The sequence below is a fragment of the Microtus oregoni genome, unplaced genomic scaffold, assembly GCF_018167655.1.
Source record: "Microtus oregoni isolate MIOR12 unplaced genomic scaffold, Mior012 000043F_ref0000047, whole genome shotgun sequence".
NCBI lineage: Eukaryota > Metazoa > Chordata > Mammalia > Rodentia > Cricetidae > Microtus > Microtus oregoni.
The window spans coordinates 4,930,726-4,950,072 of NW_024543210.1; the positions used below are offsets into that span (position 1 = coordinate 4,930,726).

Below are 19,347 nucleotides of genomic sequence, written 5' to 3' on the forward strand. Positions count from 1 at the left end.
AGTCATAAAAACACTTGTGTAATCATTAGTATAGAAAAGAAAGGTAAGATTTCTGAGAGCCATGAAGCCAAAGAGAGATGCTTTCCTCTCAACAGAAAATCGTTCTGCTGGGAAAATAATGAAAAGCCACCACCAGCATTTTACCCACCTGTACAGACCTAAAGACCGAGTTAACAGGACAAAACATACATCACACAGCTGTGTCACCTCGGAGTGTCAGGCTTACCGCGCACATCCGAACCATCTCCAAAGGCTTCCTGAAGAGTTGTAGAGTTTCTCTGCTCTCCTCTGTGTGTGGGAGGGGCTCGGAAGGCCTGGCCTTCAGGGTCCTTTCCTCCTAAGCCTGTCGACCTGCCGGCACATCCCTTGTGACCACAGCTGGCAGGTTCACATCCTCCAGCTTAAACTCATCCACTAGCCATGCTGGGGTCTCCTGCATATGCTCCCCTGCTTCAGAGCTCAGACTGCTGTAGACAACTGTGTGTGTGTGTGTGTGTGTGTGTGTGTGTGTGTGTGTGTAACTATGAGATGTGGTGTTAAACAAATCACCTTTCTTCTACTTTTCCTCCCACCTGTGTCACTTACAGTAATGTAAAACCCGGGAACACCCTGGGCCAATTCCCAATTTCTTATGATTAACATCACATCAATAACCAAGTCCTGTTGATTATAATGTCAACATCATAGATCAGCGAGAGCTTTATCTGTCTCTTGCATCTTCCCAGCCTCCTCCTGGGTTTGCTCCTGGTCATTTGCTGTTTGGGCTCCTCCAGCAGCCTCAACTGCTTTACCTCACAGCAGCCCCATGCCCCTCCCTTTCCATTCCTTCTTATCATGCCAGCAAGATCTTCCTAAAACAAAAGTCAGTCCTCTTGTGCTCTGCTTTCGAAAGTCTGATGACATGGAGAGGCTGTGTGGAGACTGTGGACCAGAAATCACAAGAATCATCTCTGTAATTTCTGATGTGGGTGTCCCCCATCTGAAGGGAAGCACTTGGCACATGCTCCCCGGCTTCAGGCCAAGCTTTAAGTTTGGTGCCCTACCCCAGCTTCAGCATCTACTGAACTGCAGGCAGTTCCCTAGATGCTGCACACTCTCCGCTGCTTTTTGGTCTCTCAGTCCACACACACACACACACACACACACACACACACACACATATATGCACACACACACACATATATGCACACACACAGACATGCACACATGTGTGCATGCATACACACACACCCCTTTCTTTACCTGACCTAATTCTGCTATTTTTCCAAACTCAGCTCAGGTCATTTCCTTCTCAAAGCACTTCTTGTCATCACCAGCAGAAGAGCAAGCTGGGCTGCGGAGCTGGCGGACCCTCACCACTAACTGCACAGAACCCCCTGTATTTATCATGGCTGTTCACATTCATCCAGGGCACCTAGCAGTCAAGGACTGCATTGTTCATGATTCATGTCCTAAGCACTGGGCTCATCCCGTGCAAAGCCATCCATCCCCGGGAGTGTGCCACATGAGTTATCATCTTTTGAGACAGTACAGAAGGTCAAGAACATTTTCCTAATGACACCAAGCTGTCATTCCCTGCGTCACCGTGCTGACATCTGATCTGATGGTGGAAACGCCGGTAGGCAGCACAAGACGGTGGTACCAAGTGCTTAGAGTCTTCATTGCCGCCTACTCACAGTCAAAATGGAAGTTCATTCAGGATGACTCGAAGCTGCACAGGATGCCGACGTTATTCAAGTTCGACCCTCAAGCACAGGTCTCGTTATAAAGCACATCAAGTCCAAGGGTGGCAGAGCCACGCACTGTGCAGCTCAGCTGTGAGCCTTCTCTCGGGCAATCTGATTTCCCCTCAGGACGCCTGTGGACCAGCTGCAAGTATTCACACCAGAGAGTTCTCAGAATGAGTGAGGGGCCAGTGAGGTGTCTAAGTGGGTAGATCTGCCTGCTGCCAAGCCTAGCAACCTGAGCTCCTTGGCTTGCTCACACTCACTCACTCACACAATATAAACATAACAAAGCAGGAGCAGACAGTGTTCGACATCAGTAACACAGCCTTCTGGCGGAAGAAGCCAGAACTTGGCAAACTTGTAGCAGCAGTTTGCTGCCTAAGGACTCTCTTGATGACACGGTGGTGACACCGACCCTCAGAACACACTGATGCTGAACCAGACAGCACATCACAAGTGAATTCTCTACATTACTCAGTGACTGCATGCTTCTCAAGTGGCCTAAGGTGTCACCACAAGATCATATACAGGGAAAGGGTCATTTGAATGTAGGACACAAGACTGAGAACCTGGCACATAGCCAAGCTGAAGGATGAGAGGTGGAACTGTCGGCAGACATGGCTCCATCAAAACCAGCTACCAGGCATATAACCAGACACTGAGAAGGTGGAAGCAGAAGAATCGTAAGTGAAGGCAGGCCAGGGTTACGGTAAATTTGAGGCCAGGCTGTGTTGTAGAATAGGATATTTGTGCAGCTATGTAAAGATGTGTTGCAGAAGAATTGTTTAACTATATACAGATGTGTTGCTGTTTCACCTTGCCTGCCTAAGACACCTGATTGATCTAATAAAAAGCTGCATGGCCAATAGCTAGGCAGAGAAGAGACAGGAGGGGCTGGTGGGCAGAGAGAAAGGGGACCCAACCTGCCAAGGGGTCAACCAGCCAGACAAGGAGGAAGCAGGAAAGCCGGATGGACAGTATTTAGATGAGGTAAACAAGCCTCGGGGCAACACGTAGATTAATAGAAAGGGGTTCATTTAAGTTTTTAAAAAAAGCTAGCTAGAGCCGGTTGTGGTGGTGCACACCGGTAGGATTTGCTGAAGGAGGCAAAGTCAGGAGGATCACAAGTTCGAGGCCAGCCTGAGCTACACATTTTTTTAAAAATATTTATTTATTTATTTACTTATTTGTTTATTTATTTATTTATTATGTATACAACATTTTGTCTGTGTGTATGCCTGCAGGCCAGAAGAGGGCACCAGACCCCATTACAGATGGTTGTGAGCCATCATGTGGTTGCTGGGAATTGAACTCAGGACCTTTGGAAGAGCAGGCAGTGCTCTTAACCTCTGAGCCATCTCTCCAGCCCCTACACATTTTTTTTTAAAAAAAAGCTAGCTAGAAACAAGCCTGAGCTAAGGCTGAGCATTCATAATTAATAATAAGTCTCTATGTCATGATTTGGGGATTTGGGAGCTGGCGGTTCAAGAAGCCTGCTACAAGGCTGGACTGCATAACACAACCTTATCTCAAAAAAACCAGATATACAACACACACGCGTACACACATGTGCTCTCAGAAACAAAAACAAGAACCAGAAACGCAGCTCGGTTGGCAGCATGATTGCCCAGCATGCACTAAGCTCCAGGTGTGATCCCCAGCATCACATAAAACAGGGTGGTGCATGCTTGCAATCCCAGCACACAAGACGAAGTAAGTACAAGGGGAGACTCAGAAGATCAAGGCCAGCCTTAGCCAATCTTATATAATGGTTCAAGGTCAACCTGGGCTCCACAAGATCCTGCCTCAATAGAGTGCGGCAGATGGCTCAGCAGTTAAGAGCATTTCCTGACCTTGTGTAAGAGGTCTTGAGCTTGCTTCCCAGCACCCACAGCAGGTGGCCCACAACTTCTTGTGACTCCATCTCCAAGGGACCTGACACCTTCTCCTCTGAACTCTATGGGCACCAGCACACACATGCATATTCCCAGGTAGACAGACAGACAGATACACACACACACACACACACACACACACACACACACACACACACAAACAAAAGAGACGGTTAAAAAAATCTACAGACCCCTTCCTGCTCTTAGACATTGACTGTGGTTCCTGGTCACAAATATCCCAGTTGTGCCCGCCATTTTGAGCTTTCCAACCTGTGTTTCCTCATTTGAACACAGCACACAGCTTTCAAACCTGGGCCACATGGACAGGTACTCTGAATCAGGAGAAATCCTGTGAGCCAGGAATGGGAAGAACTTCCCTCTGGTTCTCTGGCCCCCAGGTCACCTGATGGAGCAGGGGGGCCCTCTAAGTCTTTGCACCTTTACCTCGGCATCAGAAATGCCCACCTGCCTGCCTGCAGACATTGGTACTGGAGTCAGAAGCCAGCCAGGCATCTGCCCTTGGGTGTTCCCTGGAGTAAGAGGGAAAGGTTAGCGCGAGGACAGGGAGAATGGCATCAGAAGCCTTCCCACTGAAGCACTGCTTTGTGAAGCCTGGCATTAAGGCTGTCAGGCATCTCTCTCCACGGGACCACCCCTCCTCTGCACAAAACACAAAACCCTCATCTCCACCACTTAACGCCAGGCTCCCCAAAGTGATGATCTTTTAAATCATAAGGAAGAAAGAAAAACTGTCAGACACCCTAAAAATCTCATTAGCATTTAAAACTCAACAAAGTAACCTGGAAATTGTCCTTTGCCGGTCCCTGGTGACTTACTTGACGAATCCCCAAGACTGCCAGGTAGTCAAAAGTATCCTTCCTGACTATAGGGAGTATTACAAAAAGATGACTGCAATTTGGCCATCTAAAAGAAACATCTACTCATCCTCCTTTTAACAAAGATAAATGAAAAAAGAAAGCATTGTTAATAGAAGAAAATGGATCAGCCCGTGCTAATCACGACATGAGCGGGCACGTCACTTCTGTGTTAGAAGGTACTCGGTTCTCTCAAATGAAGACATGGAGGGTAGTTGGGCTCGCTGAAGCCGAAGTGGTTGGGCAATGCTGAGCTGTGAGGTGTAGGCACTACAAGAAAGTGCTAGAGCAAACCCATTTGGACCACCCTGGTTCCATCATTCCCCAGCTACCTGACCTGGAGCAATAAGCCTTGCCTCTCAACTGCCCCTGCTGCAAAGCTGTTCCTGATTTTGGCACACACTCACTGGGCATTCATCTGGCTAGGACAATGACAACCCCACCACCACCCCGTTACACAGACACATGCTGGCCCTTCTGCACTAGGGATACAGTCCATATTGGGGATAGGATCGGCGCACCACCTGGTATATTTGGGACAGGATACTCTGTCTTGAGGTACTGGGGCTCAATAGCTTCCGACACAATAGGAAGCCAGCCTCTGCAGGATCTACAGATGCATAGCTTTGGCTCATACCTGAGTAAATCCAGTGTGGATATTCTAGTTTTATGGCCCGACAGTTTAAAGGTGCTGTATAGTGAGACTGGATCTACTGTGCCTCCTTTCGGAGTGAACTCTGACACTCTCTCCTCTCGTGTCATTGACTTTTGGTCTTTTTTTTTTTTTTTCTGGTTTTCACCATATAGACTAGGCTGATCCTGAGCTTGAGTGCTGGGATCCCAAGTGCTGGGATTATAGACATGCAATCACACCCCATCCCCTTTTCAGTTTTCCCTGTTGGAGGAAAAAAAAAAAACAGCATCAACTCTCAGAAGGTACAAAGCCACAGAACATCTGAAGGCAAATGCATGGTTCTCCGTCACCCACCGGATCTTACACAGGCTTCTGACATGTACAGGAAACCATGGCCTTAGGCTTCTGAGAAGGGTCTCCCTACAAATTGACTCGGGTACTAGTAACCTCATGGTCAGTGAACTGGAATCTTGACATAGTGGTACATGTTCTGGTGACACATGACTATTATCTAGCATTTGAGAGGCTGAGGCGGGACCAAGGTTCTGAGGCTAGCCTGAACCATTCAGTGTGACCTTATCAAAACAAATAAATCCACAAATGTATTTGCTTCTATTTTATGTGTATGAGTATTTTGCCTGCATGTATATATGTATACCACGTGCATGCCTATTTCCCTTGGAGACCAGCAGAGGGCAGATTCCCTGGGACTGGAGTTACAATTGTGAGCCTCCATATGGGTCCTGGGAATTGAACCTGGATCCTCTGCAACAGTAGCGAGTGCTCTTATCCTCTAAGCCAGCTCGTTAGACCCTAAGTAAACTTTTAACATTTACTTTGTCTCAATTCAGGTCTGAATTCCATTGTAGTTGAAGGAACTACCAGTAAGTCATTAATGACATGTCTCCATGGTTTTTAATAGGTAAAGATAGTTGCCTTTGTCAGTTTTTTTAAAAAACTTTTTCTGCAACTATAATTTTCATCTGTTTGCTGTGCAAATGGACAGGCCAGTTCATCTGAAATTTTGCCTTGAAGACTTGAGACACATTTGTTTTTGTCCATTAAACCAAAAAGCCAGTCCTCCTTCTGAATGGGGCTGGTCTTTGTCGTGCCCTCATTGAGAAACACAAAATCCTCAGGGCTGGGATTGCAAAGCACACAAAACTGGTTCAGCCTTACCCATAATCCTTTTGCTCAGATGACAGGATTAATCTTCAAGAAGAGGAGGCTAAGAAGAGCCTGGGTCAAACGAGTACTCCTTTCGAGGGTAACACCCAATGTGTTCAGCCCCAACGAGAATGGAGCCCACAGGGTATAGGAGGTTTTATGTTTGTTTTTGGTGGGGTGGGGGTGATCTGCAACCCACTGGTCCACTTTCCCTCGTTAACAACGCCCCAGATAAAATGTGCACTCAGACACATTTTGTCTGCAAAAACCATACAAGAACGATCTGTTTTATAAAGCAAAGACTTTATTAACCAAAGAGTGGGCAGCTCATGCTGGGCACTAGGAACTCAAGATATTCTGAGCCTCTGTCGGAAGGTTTATATTATCCCTTAACCCTTGCTGCCTTGGGTCACCCTTCAGCGAGGGCTGTCTTCCAAATGCCTCTCCTAAATCTTGGCACTGTGAGTCTCTTTGCAAGGAGGGACCCTAGGAACCAAACTGCAGTGACGACTGGGGGGGGGGTGGCAGAGTAGGACAAAGGCGTGTTGGGAAGTCATTGTGCAGCTCTGAGGGGTCACAGCAAGGTTTACAGCTGGGGGAGAAAGGACGGGAACCTCAGTGCTGTGTGCCTTGTCCAGGGGCCAGATGGTCTGTAAGCCAGAACAATCCTCGTCACAATGCATTGGAAAGGAACACCGTCAAGACGGGATTCCAGGAATCGCCAGCTGCACTTTCAGATTTCGGTCTGGACACACGCCCCGGCTTGCCTTCTTCAATCTGTACCCACTTATTTGGGTGTCAGGCACCTACATACTCTAGGAGGTAACTGACACAGCAAGAAGATGTCCCAGCTGCCCAGGCACCCAACAGAACTAGCAGGCCTAAACTACCAACATCGCATGCCATCCACCCCTCAGTCGAATCAAGGCAATGAACAGTTCGGTTTACTCTCACAGTGAGGACGCACAGTTGGGACAAGGTGACTTGAGGTGACAAGGCGAGTGAATGCATCAGAGACTGCATTCCCGGGGGTGTCAGATCAGAGAGGACAGGAACAAGCAGTCATGTGGCCCAGGAGAACCCCCAGTCCAAAACTGTATCTGTGATGTAATCCACTAAGGCTGTGCTGCTGAGGGACAGGACAGTCACCTGTGTAAGCTCATCTGACTGCATATGCGATGAGCCCTGTGAGAGAGCAGGGGCAGGATTCAGAGGCCCTTGGACAGGCATATCTGGATATAGGGATGGAGAAAGAAAAAAATGTCTGGGTATGATGGCGTGTGTCTTTAATCCCAGCATTCAGGAGGCAGAGGCAGGTGGATCTCTGTGAGTTTGAGGCCAGCCAGGTCTACATAGTGAGACCGTGTCTCAAAAACAAACAAACAAAAACACTATGGTAAGAATTAACTTGCCATGCAATCCAATGAAGCATTTTTAAATCGGTAAATAATCATTGTCAATTAAATTTTCAAATAATGACAGGGTAAAATGTGATATTTTGATATACACATATAATGTTGAATGATTAGATCTAATTAACACACCAATCACTCAAACACTCATCACTTTGGGAGTCGAGAACAAAGACGTGTTACTCTTTTAAAACATTCTAGTATTAACTGTGTATTAACCGCTATGTAGATTATGACCACCAGACCAAGGTTTGTAGCTCACAAAACAGTCATTAAGGTTACTTCCCTGAAGACTTTTAAGAAATAGGAACCCCAACATATAGCACAGGAAACTGAGGCAGGTACTATAGGTGGGGCTGATACAGCGAGTTAGGTGGTTTGTCCCAGGCAGGCATGTGAAAAAGAGCCATCGCTTTGGGGTTGATGTGCAGCGAACAGTGCTTATTTCCCCAGGCCTTTGAAGGCTGCAGCACGGAGATGCATGTGGACTGGGAGACCCAAGCCCTCGGTTCATTGTATATGGAAAACACCAACACCCGTCCCTCTGCAGGAATTCGGTGAGGGGGAGCTGAGCCACGCCCACAGAGCTCTCTGGACTGTGGCTCCCAAGCACATGGGAAGAGTCAGAGTCCTCAGGCCACCCACCAGGCTTTGTTTACAGTGGACACACAGATTCCTGCTGAACAAAGCAAGAAAGAAGGAAGGGGCAGGCGAAGGCAGAATCCAGCGAGGTCAGTGGGACCTTCCCGAACCCTGCTTTCTCAGGATGACTGTCCTAGAGCAGGGTTTCTTAAACTCCACCCACTCCAGAACCCTTGTCACCTGAAATATTTTATATGACTGTAGGCAGACAGAACTATAAAACAGGAAAGAAAGTAAACATTTACTGATAATAAACCATAAAGAAAATGTTTGTTTTTTGAGACTAGGTCTCACTATGTAGCCTTGGCTGGCCGGAAATGTGCTTCGAAGACCTGGCTGGCCTCAAACCAACAGAGATCCCCCTGCCTCTGCCTCCTGGTTGCTGAGGAAAAAATTTATTTTAAAACAATTCTTAAACCAGGCAGTGGTGTGGCATGTTTTTAATGCCAGCACTCAGGAGGCAGAGGCAGGCGAATCTCTGTGAGTTTGAGGCCAGCCTGGTCTACAAGAGCTAGTTCCAGGACAGCTAGGGCTACACAGAGAAACTCTGTCTCAAAAAAAAAAATCTTTGGTATACATATAATTTTACCATTTATTTAAACAGAAGTAAACTTGCTTTCTAATGAGACAGATACTTATTTATTTTTACATAAAGAATAAACTCTTAACCTAAAAATCTGCTACTTCTGGACATAAACTAACTTTTCAACATTCTTTTAGAATTGACTGATATTTTGATTTTATAATTGTCATTGCTGGGGGAGCCACTTCACATAAATATATCATACAAAACAGCAGAAGTATGTTTAGGGCCATTTCAGAAGTTGTTTGGCATGTTATCCTAGTCCTAAGCCAAAATTCATTGAACAATTCTTTTTAATAAAATTCAAGTCAGCAACTCAAGCAGCACTTAAAAATCCACCATGCAAGCACTGAGTAACACAAGGCGAATTTGCCCTTTTGCTGGAGAAAGATGTCAGGAGGAAGATGGAAGCCTTTGTTTCCTGTGAGCAAACCAGTGCAGTTCTGCAAGTGCAGGAAGCTCCGCACGCAACCTACAAACAGACTCTGATGGGAGCTGAGCGTCTCGGGCAGTGTTGGCCGTGAGGACGCACACAGTGCAGAGCTCTCCTGACCTGTGGGCGTAACCAAGGCTTTCCATGAAGCTGTATTATACACGCTGGTGGGTGTGGCCAGAAACACCTTGGCCACATTTGCTTTTTAATTATTCTTGGTGGTTGTCCATTCAGGAGCATTTCACTGCCGCCTGTTCTTCCATGAACCCCACGTTTGGTTATATGGGTTGTAGCCTGTAATTTAAACAGCGGGGTCCTAGAGGACGCTATGTCCTAGAGGATGGGTGATTGGTCCATGCCCTCGTGGTTCCCCAAGGGCACGAGTCACCTAAGTGTCAGGTTTTAATAAAAATGTCGCTCAAGTATCGAGCCAGTGTCCACAGGTGAGGAAAGCAGAGAACCTGTCTCGATCACCAGAGCATACTGGTCCCTACACTGAATACTCTTCCCTAAGCCACTGGGTCCTAAAATGCTCTGAATTCTGATTTAGATGTTCAGATGCAAGTAGAGAACATGGAGCCGATACAGCAGAAAGGCCCAGGGTAGCACCCACAGTCACCGTCAAAGCTAGCTGTGCAGAAGGGCCTGGGTGTCACTTGGTGGTGACATACTTGTTTGTATGCACAGGACTCTGGCCTCCTTCTCCAGCACCACAGACAGAGCAAAACCGAACCAAACCCACACCATATGGACAAGCAGAACTAGGAAACTAAGAGGAAATCACTAGAAACCAGATAAACCACGTGTTTCATCTTCCGAGTCTGAAATTGCAGGTAAGCAGTGGTCAGGCTGACTCTGGAGATGTTGGCTGGAACTCAAGACATCTGAGGTGAACCGTGGGTTGGGGAAGGGCCCAGCAAGCAGGTGGCTCCAATAGGTAGCAGCATGTTGAGCGGGGCTCCACCCAAGTGCTGGCCCTGTCTTCTGTGTGGGCTGCTCTAAAGTCCGCAACGGCTTCATCTCCTGGAAGCACTGCACCCAGTGGTCAGATGGAGAGGAACTAAAGACAGAGGAATGCAAGCCCCTCTCCCCAGGATGCTGTCTGAAGATAAAGTGGAGTTTGACAAGAATCCGCAGTAAGCATAAGATAAGGACATTGTTTTAAAGAGTTGCTGTGGGGTAGTCAGGAAGCAGAGGCAATAAGATCACAAGTTCAAGGCCAGCCCTGGCATCGTGGTGAGGCTCTGACCTGGAATAAAAACTACAGAAGAATGGGCCCCATGGTGCAATGGTTAGCACTCTGGACTTTGAATCCAGCGATCCGAGTTCAAATCTCGATGGGACCTCATGTGAATTTGAGATGGCTCAGAGGTTAAGAGCACTGACTACTCTTCCTGAGGTCGTGAGTTCAATTCTCAGCAAAAACTACAGAAGAACGCTGGGGGTGCAGCTCCGTGGCAGAGTGCTGACCCAGCATCCCGGCCCTGGCTCCAAGAAAAAGGAAAACACAGCGAGATCCTATAAATAACTTCTTAAGTTTTATCCAGAATTTTGAATGTTGGTGACCTTAAAACAAGGCATTATTATTTTAAGTTTTTTTTTTAAATCCAGGGTCTAAAGGAAGTCCCTCCAAATTGTCAGAATAAAAGATGTAATTTCCTATATCATATTTCTTCTCCTGCCTTCCCTCCCTCTCTCTCTCTCTCTCTCTCTCTCTCTCTCTCTCTCTCTCTCTCTGACAGTGCCTTGCTGGGTACTCACACTGGCCTCAAATCCCTGATCCTTCTGCATCAGCCTGTGCTGAAAATTCAGTGCCCACCAGGCTCATTTGTTGCTGTCATTGTTTTCTGTTTTTTCCCCCCCAAATACATAAGTAGATGGACAGAGCACTGCAGGTACAACACAGAGACCAAGGCGGCGTGGGACTGTTCAAGAGCCCTGGGTTCTCATCGGGAGACTTGTTATCAGCAAGTGGCCATTTGGCTAAGTGACTGGAAACACATCAGCATGGGCTTCTGTACGAGAAATGTGATGAAATAGGATTCCACTAACCTTAGATTTGGTTATAAAAAGTGAGTGACAAACCGATTTGGCGTGCCTTTTAGCTTCAGCCACTTGGGACGCTGAGGTGGGAGAAGCATCTGAATTCTGGAATTCAAGGCTAATGTGGACAACAAGAGAACCCATCAGGAAACCACCAGCGTGTGTGTGTGTGTGTGTGTGTACTACAATGTAGACTGCTTTGCATTGCAGTTACATGGGATTGTATCTAAACAAACTAGTTAAAAATAAGCATGGCATCATTATTCAATAATGTCCTCGAGGAGGCCCTCCTTTGGCAAAGCACACAGCACTCTGGATACATGCTCTCACTAAATCCCTCCAAAGATGGAACAGATTACTGTCTGCTACACACAGCTTAGCCTGCACTTAGAGGTCATGCTGATCAAACACAGACAAACAACATAATAGATGCTGCTTCCCACCTGGTGTGTATTCACACGTGCATGATCTGTGAGTGTGGGCTGTACACACCAAGTCTGCTCCACAGTAATCAGGACGACTACTTGGTCATTGTGAAAAAGCGTGCTAGGGCCTCATGTGATGAAGACAGTCTGTTCAGGATCCAGCGTTCCCTCTGCCTCTCACAATAGAGAGATAGCACAGCCATTTGAATAAGTTTAATACGGTTTTTCACTCAACAAGTATCCAGGGGGGGCTGTACCACAGGCAAGGCTCGTGCGGAGTAATGGGGACAGTCACATGAAGAGGAGGCATGGAGCACATTTCTCTACAGAGATTCATCACAAACCACGGGCTCTCCCCACTAACCACAGGACAGAGCGGAGCCAGCACTCTTCAGGGTATGTGAATGCCAGCTGGGAAACACGGGACGACCAGAAACCTGTGAGATCAGAGAAAGGTTCACCTACGAGGGAGGTCGAAACAGAGTTCTAAGGAATAGGCATCCATTTCAGAATAGAAACAGGAGAGTCACAGGGGTAAGGTATGACCACAGAGCCACGGCATTCTCGACACACACACTCAGGAGATCCGATAAAGGCTCTGGGTCCCACACTCACTGGATACCCACTATGGGTACTGGGAACACAGACAAGTCAACCCAGTTGACAACGTCCAGGAGACACCTAGTTGTAACAGCCGAGACAGGACAAAGGCCACACTTGTTAACTGTTAGCATTCCCATCCTCGAAAACAAAGCTCCGTCCTTTGAGTGTACTCCACAGTCCTTGTCCCTGTCCTCAGCACAGGGAGACCGACTGTGTGGGCCGCACTGGTAGGCCTCCCTTTACCCAAGTTACAGCCAGCAGGTAGAAAGAGGAGAAAAATGAAGCCAGGAAGCTAACTTCTCGGCTTCCCATGTGAGGTCACATGCGTCAGCTTGCCATGCCTCCATCCACACAGTTCTATCTGAAGCAGGTCTGACAGGTCCAGGGGCCGTCTGCACCAGGTGTGGACACTGTTCTAACTCTGGCTGCACACACCCTCCCTCGGCCTTGGTAAGTGTCTTTATCAAGAGTCCCTTAAGTGGCCCAGCTTGAGGTTCCGTTCTTCATACCTCGACTCTGCAGAATCTCCTCACTGAATCCCCGGAACCACCCGGCCTTGTTCTAGCCAAGAAATGTGTGGTCAGGAAAGATAAGCAGTTCTCCGGGCTCACAGGAATCTCAGCAGTGTAGGACAAAGCCTGGATGGAACCTGCCCCACCTATCTCCATAGACCATGCTCCCAGCCTCTGCAAAAGCCATCTGTGGTCAGTCACAGAGAAGGTTCTAGACAGAACACATGTCCTCTTCTGTGCTAATTCCCAAGGATTATTCATTCGGGGCACGTGCCCCTTATGCCTGCTTATCTCTTTAAATTGCCCTGGAAACTGGAAGCAAAAATCAGGCGTCCGTTTCAGAAAATTGTGCCAACGTGCAAAAGCAATCTTTAAAAAAAAAAAAGAAAGAGAAAAACTCAGAGATATTCCAAGATTGCAGCCTAGATCCTCCCTAGTCCCGGCTCATACATTTGCTGTTTCCTTTCTTAGTGTCTGAGCTAGCATAGAGAGAATGCATGCTACTGGATACTGGATCAGAAAGCAGATGTTAGGGGATTTCTTTAGCAGACATGCATCCCTCGTCAGCTTTCTGAACTGCTAAAATCCCTGTCTGTCCCCCAGTCCCAACTCCCAGCCCAGCTCAGACCCCTGTCACTCCCCTTAGTTAGCCAAATAGCCTTTGTTACTGCTTAGATGGCTGGATAAAACAGGCAGGTCTCGGAGCCAGCATCCCAATGTCCCATGTCATCCCTGAGTGTGGCCTCAGCCTGGCCTGAGTTGGGAGATGAAGCTCATTTACCGCTGAGAATCCAGAGGTGAAACTGCAGTCTTGCATAGGCCGAGCAGAGGTGCATGCGTATGAGCATGCGTGTGAGCTAGCGCATATGAGTTAGCACACACAAGATGTGTCATGTGACAACCAGAATGCATGGGTGTTTGTCCTACTCCACACCAGATGTTGAGTCTTTAGCTAGACACTTGGTTTGGAATCCCATGGCTTCGGGAGAACGGTGTTTTTTGAAGGGCTCCTGAAGGAAATGAACCATTTACAAAAAGACAATGCTACATCATTGCACTCACCCAAGGATCCCAAGTGTCCAAAGTCTCAGGGACCAAGTAGAATGGCCATCCTGGGGAGATGGGTGGGGCAGGGGAGAGAGGGGCCTTATTCAGTGGAGATAGAGTTGTAGCTTGGGACGATAAGCAGAGCTCTCGTAGACAGATAGGGCCTGAATGACCTCGTGTCCTGAGCCAAGTACACAAACATGTTAAGATGGATGGTTCTAGGGCTTTGCCGCAGTGACAGTTTTCTCTGGCTGAGAAAAGCTGGAAGGTAGCTAGAACAAGGTGAGAAGAGAACCTGAAATCTGGGAGAGAGGTAAGAGAGATGGAAGCTTCAACTACAGAGGCGACAGCAGTGACCAACGAGAGATGGCCCACCTTGGCTTTCTCCTGCTTTGGTGGCCCTGGGGACAAGCACTGTAAGCCATAGCCTGTCCCTTCTTTTTTGTTTCTTCGGTACAGGTACAGAAGCCATGGCCTCGAACATGGCAGGTGCGTTCTGACCCAGCTACCAGCCAAGCCCAGAGTTCTAGAGCTTTCTGAGCACACTAAAGCTCCCACCTAACTTTTCCACCCTGAAAAGACGCCACACAGTGGCTGACCCGACAGGCTGTCCTCCGGCAGTTCCTAGTCTCACTGGGGGTTAGGGGGGCACCAAGGCAGCTGTGCTGAATCACATCTGGCCTCAGGAGGGTTTCCCAGGGTGTGCAGTGGGTTCTGAAGCACGAGGAGAGAGCAGTGTGAGGACGGGCTGGGCCAGGGTTGCAGTAAGAAAGAATTTGTGTTAGACAGCAGTGCATGTTCAGAAATTCCCAGAAGGACAAGTGGCTGGGCCCAGAGCTTCTGGAAGGAAAGGCTGCCACTAGCCAGTGGGGCAGAAGGAAGAACAGACACTGAGTTCTGCTGAGCCTGGGTGCCGTCCTAAGGCTCAAGCTGTAAGACTTTTCAGAATTCAGAAATAAGCAGGGTTTCTATTTTTAAAAGTGTTAATCAAATGTAATTTAAAAACAAACAACAACAACAAATATGTGGTCTCAGTTGTCTTCATTTGTTTTTCTGTCACCAAAACACACCACCACAAATTGGTGGGGGTATAAAGAAAAGAGGTTATTTTGATTCACAATCTGGAGGTGCAAGATTGAGGGGTTCCACATAGTGACAGCCTCTTGCTGGCAGAATCCCAAGGCAACTTAGGGCATGATGTGATGAGACACAGGGTGATGTGTGAGTGTGTGTGTGTGTGTGTGGATGCATATGTGCATGCATGGGTATAAGTGTGTGCATGTGTGTGTATGTGTATGCATGTATGTAAGTATATGTGTGTAAGTGTGTGCATGCATATATATAAATGTATGTGTGTACAGGTGCATGTAGAAGGGGTGTGTGCATGTATGTAAGTGTATGTGTGTATTGTGGGGGTGTGTGCATGTATGTGTATGCATTTATGTAAGTGTATGTGTGCATGTTTGTATGTAAGTGTATGTGTATGCATGTGTGTAAGTGTGTATGCATATGGGGGTGTGCATGTATGTAAGTATATATGTATTACACATGTGTATGTGTGCATTATGTAAGTGTGTATTCATGTAAGTGTGTGTGTGTGTGTGCATATGTGTGCATGTCTGTGTTTGTTTCTGTGTGTGTCCCTCCCTCCTCATTTTAGGACTCCATTGTAGGACTCCACGCTAACAACCTCAGCTAATTCTAATTACCTCTCAAAGGCCCCACCTCTAAACAGCGCCATTGCATCACCTTCCCACCCTCTGAATGCCTCGTGATGGAGAATGAATTTCAGCGCATAAAGCCTTGGGAACAGGCATGCCCAACAATATCCATACCCAGGCCTGCTGTACCTAGGTCTGCTGCAGCACACCAGGCGACAGGCAAGCAGGGCTGGCCGGGTAATGTGGTTGTCAACTATTTCACAGCGGAAGCCATCTCCATCAGACATGACCCAGTGTTCAGTAAGACCCAGACACTGGAGCCTCACCTTGAGCAAGCTTCTTAATAAGTTGCCCCCCATCTCCGCGTCAATCAAAATGGACATAGCTAGAGCACACACTCCAGAGATGTGAGTGCCAGCCAAGAGAATGTTTGCCGAGTGTGCAAATAAACACCTGATGCTCAGGGGTACACATGGGTGTGTGCATGTATGTAAGTATATATGTATTATACATGTGTATGTGTGCATTCATGTGTGTGTGTGTGCATATGTGTTCATGTCTGTGTTTGTTTCTGTGTGGGGCTCCAGAACAGTAGGGCTGCTCGCTCCTGCCCTGCTAGATCTGCACACACACACACACACACACACACACACACACACACACAGACACACACACACAAGACACCTGGTCCTTACCTTCAAAATGCCCAACCTCTGCTTGGAAAACAGTCACTCTATGGTGTTAGATATGATTAAGCACACAGTGTGATCGGAACACATTCTGCCACCACCAAATTCTGTCAGCTAGGCAGAGCACGCTCAAGACAGGAGAGAAACAGCACAGTAAGCAGATCTTAACGTCTGGGAGCGGTGAGCGAGCACCCACTCTGTTCCTCTCTGCGGCACTTACCTGGTAAAGCCCTGCCAACCTCCATGGTTGTGTCTCTATTAGACCGCTACCCTCCCTAGGGAGTGGCTGCCACGTTTTAGGCATGGGTGTGGTATGCTTTCCAAGAGACTCCACAGCTTGCAGAACATCACTAAGTGCAGCTGCTGAGCCTTTTCCAACAGCCGGGGCTAAAATGTCCTGTAAGTGCTGTAGCACGAGAGTCCACTGAATCACCTCCTAAAGAGTGTAAATCTCTTGATAGGTCATTTCTTTGGGGGGTGATGTTTAAGTCAAATTCTTTTTACCGCTAAAAAGTCTGGCTTTGCCAGGAGCCACTTCCTTACATCAGTTCCTTTGTCGGAAAATAATGGCTAAGACTGCTCACCACCATATGCTTTGGCGCTGACCTAAGTGACAGCAGCCAGCTAGTGCTGTCCCTCAGGAGAGTGCTGGAGAGCTCTCACCCTACCTTCACGATGCTGGGTTGGTCTTCTGAATGCCCATGTCTACTGGCTCTCCAAGGAGGGGGGACTGCCTGAGTACACACGCTCCCGTGTCTTCAGGGAGGCCCTAAGGGACAAGATGCCCCATTCAGACCTTTTGGCCTGGTCTGCTCAGCACCTCACAGACCAACACTGACCCATGATCTGCTCATCCACCTGCCTCTGCCTTAGAGGAGTCAGCCCAGGTGCTGTCCCGCCTCCCTCTGACCCTAAGTGCAGATGATGTCACCCACTCTAGCCTCTGGGACCCCACCCGTCCTGCGTAAATTACCACAGCCTCCCCTTGGATTTAGCCTCAGGCTCCCCATCCACTTTTGCTTGCTTTTCCAGCCTGCCCTCTCCACTGTTCCAACAGTGACCTTTCAGAACTGAAAATCCAACCAGGGAAGGTGACTGCCTCTAAAGCCCAGGCTGAGGCAGGAGGATCACATGGAAGCTGAAGTTCAAGGCCAACATGGACAAAATAGAGAATTTCTATTTCAAAAATAAAGAAGAAGAAAAGAAAGAAGCCAGAAAAGAAAAAGAACAATTGGAAGTCTGTTCAGGTCATTCCTGACTCAACACTCTCCTATCTTCTTCCAGCTCCTGGGAATACTCAGCACAGAGGCCCCACTCCACTCTGCACCCTGAGCTACCTGCAGTCTGCCCAGGTCTGGATGCCTCCCACTACCCTCACCCCCATTACCCCAGCAGCCTGCAGTGAGTGGGATGGGAAGACAGGCCAAGCTGACACACTGACACCTGCAGCACCTCCCATGGTCCTTAGACTTCTCCGCACAGGCCGCTGCTCACTAAATAACTGAAAACAGTGTTGACATTTTACTCCTGATAAGCACAGTAGGGCTTCCTAAAGGCCAGGGAAGGAGGGCCCAGCGGGTCACTGGAGCCTGGGAACAGTGTGACAATGGGCACAGTGGGGTCCTACATTCTTGTGGCACACAAAGGAAATGGATGGAGGGGACTGAGGCTTGAGGCAGGAGCAGTGGTTAGGGCAGATCCTCCAAACCAACCATACCCTGGGAAACAGGCAAGAGCTGAGCTAAAGCAGAAGGGTAGAGAGGGCAGATGCTTCAGAAGACTCCACAGAGCCAACAGAGATGTGAGGCTGGGAACAAAGAGCCTTCTGTGTGGAGGGAGACCATGCATTTAACATTAGTGTGTGTGTGTTATGTGCGTACTAATCTGTGTCTGTGCATATGTGCATGTGTGTGTTGTACATATGTCTCTGGGTGTATTATGTGTGTTCATGTCCATGTCAGTGCATGTGTGTATGTGTGCACAAACCCATGTCTGTGCATGTGTGTGTTATGCATGTACATGTACATATCTGTGCATGTGTGTGCATTATATGTGTACATGTCCACATCTGTGCATGTGTGTATTATGTGTGTACATGCCCATGCCTGTGAATGCATAGAGAGGGACAGAGATCAGGTGTCTTCCTCAGCTGCTCTCCACCTTCTGTTTGAGAAAGAGCCTCTCGCTAAGCCTGGAGATTGCTGATTAGACTGTTGGTATCAAAGACGCTCTGTCTCTGATGCCCAGTGCTGGGATTACAGAAGCACACTGTCAACCATGCCTTTTCACATAGGTCCTGGTGATCCAAATTCAGGTCCTCATGCTTGCATGACCATCACGTTACCCACCAAGCCATCTCCCCAGCTCTGTATTTAGCATGCACGTTGCCCCGAGCATGTTGCAGGTGTACACTGGAAATCAGCTCAGTTTGTCAAGTAACCTTTGAACCTTCTCCCACACAACAGCCCTGAATAGCATTAAGCTGCCGAAGCCAAAGGGCCGAAGCTGGGAATCCTTGACTGTGCCCAAGAGGCCGTACCTCCTGCAAAGGGTGCAAGGAGCGGAGCACACCATCGGCCCCGGACCACACTCCAACAAAATCACCACCTTTAAGGGCCTGTGGACCCCAGCTGGTTCTCTCTCCCTCTGACCACAAAGCCCCCGTAGGGAACTTCCTTCGAGAAGACTCCAGGTTCTGGTCTTGGTTCTCCTGGCCTCCAGCCATCACATACATCATAGGTCAGACTGCTCTCATCAGTAAGAGTCATTATTCAAGGCCAATGGTTGAAATGTTTTCCAAAAAGCTAGCAGGATAAAGAAAGGTCATCAGAAGTCCAGGATACACTGTGAGCACGTGGTTTTCCACACCGACAGTGTTTTTACAGACAGGTACAGTTCTGAAGAAACAAAACTGGAGGCGTGTTTACCTGGTTTTCTTCTCTGCATGTGTGTGTGGGGGGGGGAGGGGGACAGGGGTCGCTGAGACAGGAGCTCACAGC

At 48.1% G+C, this 19,347-nt stretch overlaps 1 protein-coding gene and 1 non-coding gene across 5 annotated transcripts in view; one reads left to right on the forward strand and one right to left on the reverse strand.

Annotated features, from left to right (window-relative positions):
• Positions 1-19,347, reverse strand: part of Eml1 (EMAP like 1) — a 168,434-nt gene that overhangs the window by 82,908 nt on the left and 66,179 nt on the right. The gene's annotated exons all lie outside the window — the stretch shown is intronic.
• On the forward strand, positions 10,643-10,714 carry Trnaq-uug. The gene has a single exon. It is a non-coding gene; the product is annotated as a tRNA-Gln (tRNA).